The following is a 14,489-nucleotide window of genomic DNA, read 5'->3' as shown; positions in this document are numbered from 1 at the left end:
CGCTTTTTTTTTTTTTTTTGCGGTACGCGGGCCTCTCACTGCTGTGGCCCCTCCCGCCGCGGAGCACAGGCTCCGGATGCGCAGGCCCAGCGGCCACGGCTCACGGGCCCAGCCGCTCCGCAGCATGCGGGGTCTCCCAGGACCGGGGCACGAACCCGCGTCCCCTGCATCGGCAGGCGGACTCTCAACCACTGCTCCACCAGGGAAGCCCTTGATTTTTAATTTAAATTTGCAAAGTGTTCTTTTTGTTCTTCATGGTATCCCTGTTCTATATCATGTCACTTGAGATATGGAAAAGAGCCCTTTTCAATCACACATATACAATCACATCCACTTTTTACTGAAGATTAAAGGAAATAGAGTATCAGTGAAATAAAGAAAAAATGAATATGCATATACATGTCCTTGAAAGTCCTTCAGTCTTCCTTTGATCTCTAAAACTTCTCTATTTTGGGTACCCCTTTCTTATGCTCCCTGGTCAAGCTCAATTCCTCTCACTTTATGATACAAAGCATATTAAAGTCTCAGCCTCTTCTCAGTTCTAGGAACTACTTCTGCCTGTGTAAACATTCTAATGTTCCCTGCAGAACGGTGTGCCCTTGACCCCAGACCCTACCCTTCAATGGCACAGAACTGGCAGAGATGTAGATATTTTCATCTTTTCCTCCTCCTACCTCAGCAGTCTCTCTAACTGAAGAGATTTACCCACCCACTCCTAATACCAATGTGAATCAGCTGACACCCTTTAGAAGACGGAATCACCATCAGACTTTGCACACCATTTTTCTTGGCATACACAAATATATATTTCTATGACGAGCCTTAGGAAATATTAACAGCTTATATCTCTAGACTGTATGACTATAACATTTTTATTCTTTATGCTTTTAAAAATTGTCTGAAACTTTTTCAATGAATGTATGTTACTTTTTTATTTTTTTTTGCTGTACATGGGCCTCTCACTGTCGTGGCCTCTCCCTTTGCGGAGCACAGGCTCCGGACGCACAGGCTCAGCGGCCATGGCTCACGGGCCCAGCCGCTCTGCGGCATGTGGGATCTTCCCGGACCGGGGCACGAACCCGTGTCCCCTGCATCGGCAGGCGGACTCTCAACCAGTGCGCCACCAGGGAAGCCCTGTTACTTTTAAAATCAAAATTATAAAGTAAGAAAAAGCTCTTCAGTTCTCACCTCTCAGCTTCAGTTCTGTATTTCCAGGAGACTATAAGATATTTCCACCAGGCTGATTGGAATTCATAAACGTGTCTATTCTCTCAAATTACTTTTTTTCCCCTCCTACTCCTTGAGCTTCATCTTTATTTCTCCTGTTGTAAAAGACCCTGGGCTCAGTGTTGGGCCAATCTGTGAAATCTTATATTTTCCTCTTTAAGTGGTCCCATAATAAGTAACAAGGGAGGCATCATGACTTTAAGAAAAATTTGTGTGAGTTTGCAATTAAAAACCTCTTCCAAGCACCAAGTGAGGTAACACAAGTGAACTGTGTTTCAACTATGGAGTGCTGTAAATCATATACCAGTATATATTAGTTTTATTTCCAAGAGCTTCTAAACTATTCAAAAGCTTTGCTTAAAGTATTAAATTTTGGGAAATATGCTCCAAAATGGCTTGAAAAAAGATGTTCATGAAAAGCTACAAATAACAAAACACATCTATGCTTGTAGTAGGAAACATCTAACTTGGCCCACAGTAAACACCAGCTATTGTAATCAGGTATTTCTCATGTAATCTCCTCCCCTTGAGAGTGGGCTGGACCTAGTGACTCACAAATAGAATATGGTGAAAGTGATATGTATGTCACTTTTGAGATTAGGTCACAAAAAGACTATGGTCTCTCTCTCTCTCTCTCTCTCTCTCTCTCTCTCTCTCTGGCAAGTAGCCATGTTGTCAGCACTCCTACCCCAAATAGCAAGGAATTGATGCCTCTGACTAACAGTGAGTGAGGACCTGAGGCCACTCAAGAGCCACATGAGTGAACTTAAAAACAGGTCCTGCCTGAATGGAGCCTTGAGATGACTGAAACCCTGGCCAATATCTTGATGGCAGCCTTGTGAAAAGCCCAAAGCCAAAGAACCCAGATGAGTCATGTCAAGATTCCCCATCCACAGAAAATATGAGATGATAAATGTTTGTTGTTAAAAGCTGCTAAATTTTGGTTAATTTCTTACACAAGAATTGATAGCTAATATAGCCCTTTGAAAGACTACCCTTTAAATATAAAGCTTTTTTTTAACATCTCTATTGGAGTATAATTGCTTTACAATGGTGTGTTACTTTCTGCTTTATAACAAAGTGAATCAGCTATACATATATATATATGCCCATATCTCTTCCCTCTTGCGTCTCCCTCCCCCCCACCCTCCCTATCCCGCCCCTCTAGGTGGTCACAAAGCACCGAGCTGATCTCCCTGTGCTATGCGGCTGCATCCCACTAGCTACCTATTTTATGTTTGGTAGTGTATATATGTCCATGCCACTCTCTCACTTTGTCCCAGCTTACCCTTCCCCCTCCCCATGTCCTCAAGTCCATTCTCTAGTAGGTCTGTGTCTCTAATCCCGTGCTGCCCCTAGGTTCTTCATGACCTTTTTTTTTTTTTAGACTCCATATACATGTGTTAGCATACGGTATTTCTTTTTCTCTTTCTGACTTACTTCGCTCTGTATGACAGACTTTAGGTCCATCCACCTCACTACAAATAACCCAATTTCGTTTCTCTTTATGGCTGAGTAATATTCCATTGTATATATGTGCCACATCTTCTTTATCCTTTCATCTGTCAATGGACACTTAGGTTGCTTCCATGTCCTGGTTATTGTAAATAGTGCTGCAATGAACATTGTGGTACATGACGCTTTTTGAACTATGGTTTTCTCAGGGTATACGCCCAGTAGTGGGATTGCTGGGTCATATGGTATTTCTATGTTTAGTTTTTTTAAGGAACCTCCATACTGTTGTCCATAGTGGCTGTATCAATTTACATTCTCACCAACAGTGCAAGAGGGTTCCCTTTTCTCCACACTCTCTCCAGTATTTATTGTTTGCAGATTTTTTGATGATGGCCATTCTGACTGGTATGAGATGATATCTCATTGTAGTTTTGATTTGCATTTCTCTAATGATTAATGATGTTGAGCATTCTTTCATGTGTTTGTTGACAACCTGTATATATTCTTTGGAGAAATGTCTATTTAGGTCTTCAGCCCATTTTTGGATTCAGTTGCTTGTTTTTTTTGATACTGAGCTTCATGAGCTGCTTGTAAATTTTGGAGATGAATCCTTTGTCAGTTGCTTCATTTGAAAATACTTTCTCCCATTCTGAGGGTTGTCTTTTCGTCTTGTTTATGGTTTCCTTTGCTGTGCAAAAGCTTTGAAGTTTCATTAGGTCCCATTTGTTTATTTTTGTTTTGATTTCCATTTCTTTAGGAGGTGGGTCAAAAAGGATCTTGCTATGATTTATGTCATAGAGTGTTCTGCCTATGTTTTCCTCTAAGAGTTTTATAGTGTCTGGCCTTACATTTAGGTCTTTAATCCATTTTGAGTTTATTTTTGTGTATGGTATCAGGGAATGTTCTAATTTTATTCTTTTACCTGTAGCTGTCCAGTTTTCCTAGCATGACTTATTGAAGAGGCTGTCTTTTCTCCATTCTATATTCTCGTCTCCTTTATCAAAGATAAGGTGACCATGTGTGCGTGGGTTTAACTCTGGGCTTTCTATCCTGTTCCATTGATCTATATTTCTATTTTTGTGCCAGTACCATACTGTCTTGACTACTGTAGCTTTGTAGTATAGTCTGAAGTCAGGGAGCCTGATTCCTCCAGAATCGTTTTTCTTTCTCAAGATTGCTTTGGCTATTCAGGGTGTTTTGTGTTCCATACAAATTGTGAAATTTTTTGTTCTAGTTCTGTGAAAAATGCCAGTGGTAGTTTGATAGGGATTGCATTGAATCTGTAGATTGCTTTGGGTAGTAGAGTCATTTTCACAATGTTGATTCTTCCAATCCAACAACATGGTATATCTCTCCATCTCTTTGTATCATCTTTAATTTCTTTCATCGGTGTCATAGTTTTCTGCATACAGGTCTTTTGTCTCCTTAGGTAGGTTTATTCCTAGGTATTTTATTCTTTTTGTTGCAATGGGAAATGGGAGTGTTTCCTTAATTTTACTTTCAGATTTTTCATCATTAGTGTATAGGAATGTAAGAGATTTCTGTGCATTAATTTTGTATCCTGCTACTTTACCAAATTCATTGATTAGTTCTAGTAGTTTTCTGGTAGCATCTTTAGGATTCTCTATGTATAGTGTAAAATACATGTTAAATGTCTTATACTTATTGTAGCATGCAATTGAACAAATTATTCAGTAGTTTTGAATTGGTATGTAATATTATCCACACACTTTTGTTGGTGTAGTCTACATGTTTATAATTCTTATATACATTACCATGTGGTACTGTCATCATCATGATACATCCTAACTTCCATAATGGCTAAGAGCATTATCTGAAACCAGAGTGCCTGAGTCAAATCTCAGTGACCTTGCACAAGCTCCTTAACATCTCTGTAAAACTGAGAGAAGAATAATGTTTACTGTATAGATTTGTTACAAGGATTAAATAAGTTAAAACAGGTAAAGTGTCTGAATAGAGCCTAGTACATAGTAAAAAGTTCAACAAATGTTAAGTCACTTTTATTTTTCATTGTCCTTCTATTGTTGGGTGTTTTGGTTGCATCCAGCATGTGCTGCTTCTTGACCTGTGTCACTGGTGCCGGCTGCTTGCCCCTGGATTTCCTGTTGTTATGTTTTGTCAGACTGTCTTGTTGAAACACTCTACAAATCTGTATTAAATTTCCAGTGCCTGCCGCTTCTGTGTATGGCAGCAGTAGAGAAATAATAGCCAAACTTGAGAGAGATCCAACTTCAAATTCAGCTCTTCCACTTACTAGCTTTGCAGTGTTGGACAAATCACTTACCTTTCAGTTTCCTAGTCTAGAAATGGGGCTAATAGTAATCATCTTTTAGGGTGGTTGGAAGTATAAGAGAAAATATTTATTAAGATAATGTAAATTGAGCCTCTGGCCTATGGTATGTACTCAATGGGAGCTATTACATTCAAGATGCAGCTAAACCCTCCAGATTAGGCTAGGTTAGGCTCCTTCCCAGTGCCTTCAGCTGGGACTCCTCTTTCTCCATGTGGTAGTCTCCATGAGGTATAAAAAATGGGTTTATTTATTTTAAAATGGTTAATTACTTTCTCAGGTGGTTACGGTAGACCAGATGTCTTCATGTTAAAAATAATCACCCCTCAAAGGATGTCAAGGATAAAATTTGCAAAGTTTATTGTATGGTTTATAACATGTGTTCAGTGGGATCATCTGAGGATATTTTTGATTATACACTACCCGGACCCCTAACAACAAGATTCTGATTCAGCAGGTCTGGGATGGCATTCGTGTTTAAAAAAAACTTTAAAGCAAGACACTCAGAGTAAATCAGTTCTGCAATCCTATGAGAAGATTTCTCTAATCTGAATGAGAGGAACAAGACGGATATATGTCTGAAATCTTTCTCAGCAACAGTTGCATTTGAGAGTGTTCTCTCCTCCCCAGTTTGAACATGTGACACTAAAATATTCTGGCACTTATTGCTTTTATATCAGAAAACAGTCCTAAAATTTTATTAGCAAAGAAATATTTCAGAAGAGCAAGAATAGCCAGTAACTCCAAACATACAGTTTAAAGTAAACCCTAAATACAGATTATGACCGAAAATCTGATAGTTTTGGTTTCAATTATATTGGCCGGCAATATATTCACTTTAGTGAAGACTAATGGTTCTCAAGCTTGAGGGAGCTTCAGAATCTCCTGAAAACTTGTTAAAACCAGCCTCACTCTCAGAGGTTTTGATTTACTGGGTCTGGGGTTGGGCCCAAGGATTTGTATTTCTAACAAGTTCCCGGGTGATGATGATGCTGTTGGTCCAGAGACTACATTTTGAAAATGAATGCCATAGACAAAACCTGAGGATAGTTTCCTGTTGGAGGATGGTGACAAAAGTCTATCTCACCTGTCAGGAGCACAGAGGTCTACTGACAGTCTTCAGAGACAATCTATTTTTTGACTCATCTATAGTTTGTAAAATGTTCAGTATTTTCTTCCTGGAGAAAGAGCTGAAACAACAGAAGAACACATTTTTTTTTTTTTTACCCCCTCAAAAGGTCTAAGGAGTTGGACCCTGAAAATAAATGTTTCTGTGCCCCTTTCAGCAGTTTTTATTATGCAGTGCAGATGACTTAAAGACTCAATCATTCTCCAAGCTGTAGTGGTCTCCCCGTCCTCTGTTGAACACATCAGGCTACATAATATGCCTGCTGTCTGTGTTGGGGCTTGTGGTCTCTAAGAGCTCACAATCCTCTTTGATGCCACTGCCTGAAGAGAAAAACTGTCAACTTACAGGTCTTTAAGCAAGCACAGGGAAACACACGTCTCTGAATAATCAAACGCTGAAGGGTTTTCTATTGCAAAGCCTTCTTATCACTCAGGATTCTCTCCCTGACCATCTGAAGGTCTGTTAAAGGCTTAACTAAAAATTAATAAATTAGTTCAATTAGCAAATTGGTTGACTCTTAGAGTGAGTGTTTCACTATGAATAAGCAGTAATATGCCTTCTTGGTTGAATTACGTTCTCTCAAAAGATGTTGAAGTCCTAACTCTCAGTACCTGTGAATATACTCATTTGGAAATAGGGTCTTGGCAGACAAGTTAAAATGAAGCCATTAGGGGGAGCTCTAATATAATATGATTGGTGTTGTTATTAAAGGGGAAATTTGGACTCAGTGGCAGACACACACATAGGGAGAACACCATGTGAAGATGGAGGCAGAGATAGGAGTGTTGGGTCTACTAGTCAAGAAATGCTGAAGATTACCAGAAAACCACCAGAGACTAGGAGGGAGGCATGGGGCAGTTTTGCCCTCATAGCCTTCAGAAGAAACCAACTCTGCTGACACCTTGATCTTGGGCTTCTAATTTCAAGAACTGTGAGACAATAACTTTCTGTTGTTTAAACCACTTGGTTTGTAGCATGTTGTTACAGTAGCCCTAGATGCTAATACAGCATCTATTTGTGAAAACAAAATATTATTTTAACCTGTGCTATTGTCATATTTTCACTTTATTAAAACTTTTCTTATTTTCTCTCCCCTGGTTGATTTTATTTGGTATTAACTGTCAGGGAAAACAAAATGTATTTCAATAAGTAATTGTTAATGTGGTTTTCTCTGCTCTCTGATTGGAGGAAAAGTATTCTGAGTGTATTTTTATTCTTGCACTTGTTTTTTTCTATATTTTTTTGCCTGAGAGAAATCTCACTTGTCATCACAGTTAGGCAGACTCAAACTTTACATATCTTGCTCCTCAGATCAAAAGGCACATTTTTTGGTCAGGCAGGCATATAATTTATCTTCCAAATGGTGAGTTAATTGTTCCAAACCACTGAAAGTTTAATTTATATTTCCCTACAAGAGGTACTTTTTAAAGGAAACAAATTTTATCTTCAGTAGGTCAATTAAGGAAAGAGATAAAGTTTTTGTTTTTGTTTAATTTCATGTTCAAAAGGAGAGAAAGTCAGAAAAGGAAAAAAGGAAAGTCTTTCATCAGATGAAGATGTCAGACAACACTTTCCTATTCTACCCACCAAGATTTGTCCCTCTTTTCCCCTCATTCATTCTCTCATTTTTTGCCCACTCTCACACTCTAATTGAACTATTCCCTAAAGATTACAGGGAAACAGCAAGGCACAATATCTCAAATTTCTTTAATAAAGACCCAAACAATAAAACCAAAGTTTCCATATCTTTGAAGTGCTGAAACCCTCCAAAATAATTTCATGGGTTCTTCTCTGTGGTGGATCAATATTCGAAGGTCTTGGGCACTGAGATAAATTAAGTAGATTTGCAACAAGCCCATATTGTGTGTGTGTGTGTGTGTGAAGTAGAAAATCTTCAGTAGCATTCTCCAAAGAGTGACTTGATTTATGCTCCTTATTAATTCCTACGGGTGAAGATGATGCAGTTTCTAATCTACCAATGAGGTGAAAGGCATACAGGGGTTTACTGCCTCAAACACCAGCGACTGGTAACATTGAGGAAGAGCTGACTTCCTGTCCTCTAAGATCTACACATCCTCTGAAATGCCAGCATGGCTCTGAGGTTCTGACCAAAGTACCACATCTAAAATTAACTCCAGCCACCTGGTCGGCATATGGCAAGTTTTCTCAAGATCATGCCTTGCCTGGAAAAAAAAAATCATCTTATCTATTCCTCTTTGCATAAATTATAGAAATCATTTTATTGATTCCTCTGACATAAATTATAAAAATCAGAAAATAAAGTGACGCAGAGAGGAAAACACTTGTCATTTCTGATTATGAATTTTGTTAAAGGCCTGGGTACTTTTGGCCACAAGGATGAATCCATGAACTGAGTTGAACACTGAGCTGGACCGTGCTGCTTCCCGGCCTTTCTCTCATCATCTGGGTAGTCCTTTATGTGTCTAACCCACTGACCTTATAGGCTCACGTAAGCTGTCCTGGCCTCTGGTACACGATTTTCAGAGCAAAGTTTTCTAGATTCCTCTGTTTCTTGCCTCTTCTTCATTAATGTATATGTAGTGCTGCAGGAATTTGTTTGAGAGTTTCTTCATTGTTATTTGCACAAAATATTATCTTTTTTCCTGATCACTGGGGTTATTTATCCTTATGGATTTGAGAGTAGCTAGATGTGGTAGATACCGTGGAAGACCTTTTGTTCTTTTCAAAAGAATAAGAGAATAAAACCAAGTAAAACCATCCAGTTACTATGATCTTCTATTCTGCCTGCAACAGTAATCATTGCATCTTCATGGGCTAAGAAGGAGAATTGCTCTTGTTTACCCTCATTTGAACTCCGGCCACAAAGGTCACATACTGTCTGCAGAACTGAGCTGTCTTACTGTTTAAATGTAGAACATATTCTAGGAAATATTGTGTCAGATCAATGATCTGTTTTCCAGCCCCTCTGGCCATCACAAAATAAAAACGATGTGAATTTTGCTTCCTTACAGAAAGAGCACAATCTAAGAAAAGCAAATAATGTCACAAGCCCTTATAGAATTTACTCGATCACTGTTTTGTCTTGGCATTTGCTATGTTTGGAGAAAACTCCTGAGGACCTTCCTAGTATTGCTTTGCCTCTCACAGAAAATTCATTAGGGACTGGTGGGTTTTTTTCACTGAAAGGTAGGCACAGAAGCCAACAATTTAATTTAAAATGACATTCCCTAACATGTATCACAAAATGGCTCATTTTAAAGCTCTGGGATTTGGAAAGGCTCATCTAAAAGAACTTACTTATCATGTCTCCTGACTTTTCAGTTTTAGAAAACAAACTACCTCTGCTATCACAATAAAGTCAATGTTTATAAGTCTCCTTAGACAAATCACTGATTTGGTTCATTAAATTGACAGTACTTGGAACCTGCAGAAAGAAGGACTTTCTTAGTTATTCCCAGACAAATCCAGCTCTCACCTTGTTGAAGATCCCTGAGCAATGATCAGCATCATTTCTTCACATTATTTATTTCTTCCCCAAGAGAGGTAGAAAAATAACAATCACTGCTTTCAGGGCAGCTGGGTGTGAGAAGCTGAGATTAGATAGATAGGTAGATAGACAAATATTTTCATCAAATTTTCATCTTTGTACTTTGAATCTAAAAAGGGAATACATTTTTTTTTAAAAAAAGCAATGAATAAACATCAATAAACATCAGTGACTTCAAGAAAATTATCACATTTTTAATAATTCAGCCTTAGCTAAAGTTTTTCTCAATTAGTCCATAACAACTATATGTGGCTTTGCCAGGAAGAAGAAATTCATTTTGATATGCCATTTCCACCCACATTCCATTGATGAAAGCAGCACACACTGCCAAGCTCAAAGTGTTAGTCATTAAATTATTGCTTCTCCTCTCCAAACCTACCTTTCTATATGTTGTTTTATGATGCTGGATCCAGGACTCTAAAAACCATATTTCTAATTTTTCAGATGTCTCCCAGCTGGAATATACTAATTAGAATTATTAAAAGGGGCTTGAAGACTGGAGAAGGGAGAAAAGACACTCTTATTTCCGTTTTGCTTCTTCTTCCTATCACTCTTCCCCAGGATAGCCTCTTTACCCTGATAAATAAAACTGGCTCCAGTTTCTAGTTTCTAAAAATATTCCCCACATAGTGCCAGAAACTGTTTCTTAATGCCCCCTCAAGTTACCGTCACCAGCTGGGCATCATCCCTCCTTAGAGGACTGAAACCCCCATGGCGTGCCACCTCTAATTTCCTGGAGAGCCACCAGCAGTTGGGCAATATCTTCAACCAGGTCTGGGCATCACTCCAGCACCTTCAACTCTGACTTTGCAGGAACACCTCTTCTTGTGTTCCAACATTCCCAGTATCTTCTCATCCAATTGAGCTGGGATGGAATGAAGTGGGTGAGATGAGTCACCTAAGTATAGGGTTGGACCTTGCCTTCATTAAAATTTGGTATTTTCTTTATTGTGGATTTTTGCATTAATATTATTGAGCTTGCTTACTGATTTTTTGGTGCCCCTTTATATTCTTCTCCCAAAAAAGTGCCTCACTCGCCTCACCTTCGTTTTAGCCACGTGAGGTGTAGGTGCTCACTACAAATGTCTCCAGCCCAGCATTGCCCAATTATTGAGTGTTTCTCAGTAATAGTTCTGAATTTTTGAGGACAGAAACCACATTTAGAAAGGAAGGTGCTCCTTCTGCCTTCTTTTATTTCAGGCAGACTTCCTAAAATGTGTTGAAAATAAGTCCAACCATGTAGTCTCTCTTCATAAACTATTAGCACTACTAGTTTCCCCACCTTAGTGGTTTCCTGAAGTGACTAGCTCCTATTGGACTTTCTCTTCTGGGAACCAGTTCTTTATATGACAGATTTCTCCTCAGCAAATTGTGTTTCATTCATGTTTCAATCAAGAAAACAGAACCCAACCAGATACTTCAATAGAGAGAATTTAATATGAAGAAATAGTTATGATGACATTGGAAAAGGTGAAAAGCCAATCAAGATGTAGTAAGGCAACCCAACATTTGGTAATATCAGGAAACTACTACTATTCCAAACGTGGGAGGAATTCAGGGAGGAAGTGTTAACAGAGTTAACAGCTGAGGTTGTTGGCAAAGATCTGGAACCACAGTGGGAGCAGAACCTGTGACAAAACTACAGCCATTGCTAGACACTTGACCTAACAGAGAGATGATGAGAAATAGCCATCAGGAAGATGGATCAGAAATACTTTGCATTCATATATATTCTATAGTACACATTTATAATCTAGCCTCAGGGTTATGTAAAATGAAAATAAGGTACTATATTTATTGAAAAAAATCTGTGTATGAGTGGATCCACACAGTTCAAGCCCACGTTATTTAAGGGTCACCTGTATTCGTTTAGTTTGTTCATTTTCTGTGTCTCTCCAGTAGAGTAGAAGCTCTGTGGGAATAGACACCTTGCCTGTCGTGTTCTCCTTTGGATCCTTATACCCAATTTGACTGACACACATAGGTATTCAGTAAATGCTTATTGAATGAGTGTTGCAATGGATATCTTTCTCATTAATTACTTCTTTTTGTTCCTAATTGGTGGACAGTCATTGCTTTCATTTGCCTTTTTCATTCCTCTTACCTAGAACTCAGACATGAGGGCTGGAAGAATAGCAACCTTATTGAGACCAATCAAAAGAATTGCAGAGACTTTGGCCGTGATATCCTTGAGGTGCTATCAATGCCTGCAAACAGGATTCCCTACTATAGGATCCTACTAGGTATGAAGAGAGGTCCCCAAGTCCCATGTGCTTCTGGGAACTACCCCTTTCATTCCTCCATCAGTAAGGGCACAGCAGAGCCCAGAATTGGTGGGAAGAGTTACAACCTGCCGGCAGGCTCACTTTTCATTCCGGATCACTAACCTCAAGTGGGTCCTTAGTGCTACCCAGGAATCAGATGACATTTTCCTGACTTATTCTTCTTCTCCCATGAGTGACTTTTCCTCTCTTCTCATTCCTCCAGCACCTCAATCCCCTTTCCAATGATCACCTAATCTCCTATCTTCCCAGGGAAATGGAAGCAAGCTGAAGACAGCTTCTGCAGACTCCCACTGTCATATCTCCCACCCAACTGCATCTATACACAGAGGTCCTGCCTTCTTTCCCATTATAATAGGAAATAATTTAAATAATAGGTTAATTAATTATAATTAACCTATTTATAATAGGTTAATTTAAATAATAATTCATCTTGCTCAGATGCTGACTTTCTTATAGTCTTCCACCTCTACCAATCATTTCCCAATCATTTCTGAGGATCTTTGCAGTAGCCAGGCTTTTTTTTTTTTTTGCGGTACGTGGGCCTCTCACTGCTGCGGCCTCTCCCGTTGCGGAGCACAGGCTCCGGACACGCAGGTCCAGCAGCCATGGCTCACGGGCCCAGCTGCTCCGCGGCATGTGGGATCTTCCCGGACCGGGGCACGAACCCGTGTCCCCTGCACCGGCAGGCGGACTCTCAACCACTGCGCCACCAGGGAAGCCCAAGCCAGGCTTTTTGAGTTCCACAGCCAGTCATCAGGCTCTTTCCTGGGTTCCACCACATTCTGTCAATAGGATAACTCTGGCATGGCTACCAGCAGCACAAGGCCCAAGAGAGTTTTTAATGAAAGTCTGGTTCCTTTTCACTCACAGCATCTTTGCTCTCCATTGGATCGAGACCTAAGTCCCTTGAGGTCGCTTGAGGCAACTCCCAGTGCCCTGGTCAGGCACAACTTTCATAACAGCGTCTCCCCTCTGGCTTCTTTATGGGCCAGCTACTGCTTCCCTAGGGGTGAATTTTTTCAAGCTCCTCAGCCCTCCCTATTAAGGCAATATTGTCTAGACTCCTTTACCAAATGAAAACTCTAATCAGAAAACTCAGATATATATGAATCAGATTCAAGCTGCTCAAATTTTACTTTACTCTCCTACACACTGCAAAGAAAATTCTTTTATGAGTAACTTTCTGCTTTGAAAGAAAACTGTTGCTACAGTGCCCATAAGTGGATGTACTGTCTATACAATCACTCTTCCTTCTCCCTCAAAGATGTGGAACCATATTGACACCTGTTATTGATTTTTAAAAATAGGATGATACCTATTAAAGCAAAGTGATAACTTCACCTTTGAGACCAGAAAAGGGAGAGATAATCAACAGCATTTCACACACCCTCCCAAATGAGCTGACTTTTCTTTTTTCACTCCAGCCCCAATATTGTTCCTTAAGTATGAGATAATTTTATGCACTGAGGCTACCAATTGATCAAGCCCCATATAGAAAAAGTGAAGAGTATAGAAATCCTATTACCATATTTCAGTTGTTCACAAACCGTTTTTTTTCTCTGCCTGTTCCTCTCTCCCCTTCTCCTTCTCCTTTTCCCTAAGTATACAGAGTCAGACTTCCTGAAAGTGGTTTTTTCTAATTGGTTCCCAGGAGGCTGCTGAAGGAATGGAGAAGTAGGAAGACAGTTCTTGGTCCTTTAACATTGCCATTTAGTGCCATGCTGTATGTCCAGCAAACATTTGCTCACCAAATATTTGATTTTCCATTTTTCATGTCAGTTGCCTTCCTCACCTTTGAAGTCCTAAACCACTACCCCAACCATCCTCTTTTGTCTTTAGCTGAAGATATTTAAGGTGAATGATTCAGCCAGTGCATTTTGGCCAGTTATTCAGTTATCCTGGGTCTCTCCCATGTGTACATGTTAATAAACTTTTGTTTAATTTTCTCCCATTAATCGGTTTCGTGTCAGAAGAACTTAGAAGGATGGAGGAAAATTTATTCCTCCCTGACAAGTAAAAATGAAAATAACAATCCCAATGACAATAGCATTAGTAAATATGAAATATTTAGCGATAAATTTGACAGAAGATGCTTAGTACTTATACATCGATAGCTACCAAACACTGCTAAGAGAATTGACCTTAAATGTTCTCATGACAAACAAGAGAGGGTAATTACATGACATGACGGAGGTGTTATCTAATACTCTGATGGTAATCATTTTGCAATATATGTGTATCAAATCAACGCATTGTACACCTTAAAGGTACACAATGTTATATGTCAATTGTAGCTTAATAAAGAGGGGAAAAAATGAAGATGTAGAACAATGAAAAAAAAGTATTGTGGCTGGGGAAGGAATAAATATAAAGAAGGTAAACTTGCTAAATTCACAACATTTTCTGGCTTCTTAACATTACATCACTTGAATGAGGGCATTTTATCTTCTATGCCTTTATATAAGAGGTAGAGACTATTTCTAAAACACTAAAGCCATATTGTTGGTGTCAGTTAATATCTTAGAAGGGTGGAAACTATCAAATTTAACTATC

Source organism: Monodon monoceros, unplaced genomic scaffold (genome assembly GCF_005190385.1).
Source record: "Monodon monoceros isolate NGI ecotype Baffin Bay Population unplaced genomic scaffold, NGI_Narwhal_1 Super_Scaffold_16, whole genome shotgun sequence".
Taxonomy (NCBI): Eukaryota; Metazoa; Chordata; class Mammalia; order Artiodactyla; family Monodontidae; genus Monodon; species Monodon monoceros.
This window is presented reverse-complemented; position numbering follows the sequence as displayed.